Source organism: Poeciliopsis prolifica, unplaced genomic scaffold (assembly GCF_027474105.1).
Source record: "Poeciliopsis prolifica strain line A6 unplaced genomic scaffold, Auburn_PproV2 SCAFFOLD013, whole genome shotgun sequence".
Classification (NCBI taxonomy): domain Eukaryota; kingdom Metazoa; phylum Chordata; class Actinopteri; order Cyprinodontiformes; family Poeciliidae; genus Poeciliopsis; species Poeciliopsis prolifica.
In genome coordinates, this window is record NW_026562388.1 from 3,507,586 (window position 1) to 3,510,000 (window position 2,415).

Sequence of the window (2,415 nt, forward strand, 5' to 3'; positions counted from 1 at the left end):
CACACATGCTGCATGCCGCATTGGCTCCATTCAAGAAAATACATAATAGGATTTGAAACTTCAGGTTAAACCATTTCATTTTCTTAAATGGAATCAGTTTCAACTATTCTCTGAAAAAAACAACAACAACAAAAAACCCTTATCTTATCTAAAAAAAAAATATCTGTTTTTCTCCCATCTGAGTAATATCTTTGACAAATGTCAACAGTAAGGATGTTGGAGATATTTATCCAAACAAAGATTCTCTTGCTTTCAATCAATTTAATTATAGACTTGTCATTAATCAAGCCAAGGTCTATTTCCTGATTATTTATTTAACTAAAAAGAAGCGCAAATAGAATAACACAGAAATGTAACAATAATTACACTTACCACCGAAAAAACCAAGAGAGTTCATTTCATGAATGAGATGTATGATCTCAGCTCAGAGCTTTGCTTTGTCTCTCTGAAGAGTTTAAAGAAATTGTTTGGAGCCTAAGAGTATTTAACAGCGTTTTGAAAGCGGCACTAAGGAGAAATATAAAGCACTGAGGCACCGAGACCAGAAAATTCATTTTCGCAGAAGGAACACGAGACAAAAAGTTAGCAAATCTGACGTTCTCTGAAGGTTGTTGGTTCTTTCAGTGGGTCACTGCCATATCAAATTGAACATGAACAGAAAAAAAGAAAGAAAAAAAAAAACACTTAACAAAGGATCAATGAGGCATTTGCCAACAAAATCAGGCTTGGTTTTGACTCCAGCCCTTTGACTTCAGCACATTCCAAGTTCGACGACGTCAGAACCTCACCAACGAATCAGAACATTTCGAGAGTCACGTTAAGTCATTGAAAACTTCAGTATTATTACTTTTGAACCACATTACTTAAACAGAACCAAAAAAGTAAGCAACTATTGTTATAGATTAAATACACCTTGCAGCAGCTGCCTTCTCATTCAAGGTCCCTGAAGGTGTAATAACTGTATTGAATAAAAGAAAGGCTCAGATTCAAAGTTGAACACTTTAGTCACTGTCATTGTGTCACTGGTAATTTAAAAGGCTTTCCTAAATATGTTTCAGCTGATTTGTTAAATGCCTTGATGTGCAATGATACGCTTTCAGAAAACCTCTTTGAGTCTTGATGCAACTATTGATGCAAATTTGAGCTTCAGCGACACTATGGGCCTGGTATGCCAACATCTGAAAAAATGTTCTCCAACTACATTTTCTCGCGGTATTTTGAAGGCAGCGGAGAAATTAGTTTGAAAGGTCAGATCTGGGTTTTCTTTGTCATCACATCAGCGACTTCTGAAGGGAATTGATTGGACTTATTTAAAAAATGTATTTAGTGTCACGTAAAGTATTTGGGTCATCACAGATTTCTGCAGCCTCTTTTTAAAATTTTTTTTATCACACTTTATTAGGTGCTTCAGATTGTCAACTGGATTTTAAACTCAGACAAAAATAAGATGCCATTGCCCTCCTGTTACATGTACTGTAACAACACACTGTTTTGCTCAATTTCATTTGCCACGGCCACCCATCTATAACTACCACATAAACAGAAACTTTCATCAATACCAAAACTCTTGGTATTGATGATGCATTTTTAGACAAACTGATAGAGAGGATGCAATTGACAGAAGGCAAATGTCAGCACACCACATAAACAGCCCATAAAAGATAATCAGTAAGACAACGTTAATCAAATAAATATTTGATTAAATATTTGACATTATAGAGTTAGAAAAAAAGTAGGACACAAGCTAGTCATTTCTAGAATTTTTTCTTAAATTAGCAAAAAATAATACCTCCCTGCCAGCCAACCAAAATTACTCCAAGAGAACATCAGTGATTCATCCAGGATATCAGAAATAAACACCTGAAGAACGTTTTAAAGTGTAGATTTCCATTTGCTGTGCTTGTGTCGTTTCTGAACTGCTAAAAGAAAGTGCTATATCAATCAAACTTCTTCCTCTACAGCACTGCTTGCCTCACGTGTCTCCAGTGTTAATGACAACAACAATAAAGAGTCTGAGTCAAAATGGCTCCCCAAAAACATCGTGAGACTTTCTGGAAGGCGTGCGACCTAAAACTAGCACGGTATTATGGAAAAAGAACAAGCTGCTCTGTCTTTTCAGTACCTGTTCAAACTATTGTAACGGATGAAGCCATGAATTCAGAGGAGACCCTGAAGGAGGCGTCCAGCCGTCGGGTCGTGACCGGGAAAGAAACATAAATTTGTGACTGTAACGTGACAAAATATTTCCCCCCCCCACATTATTATTGTCTTAATTGATGTATTATTTTTTTCCCCCCATTTTCTTCTCCTGCAACTTGTAGGTTTTATTTTTTATAAAAAGCAATCATCAGCTTCTTGAATGCAAGTGAGGTTATGATACATTGTGGCTTGCATACATATGTTTATCAAGTTACA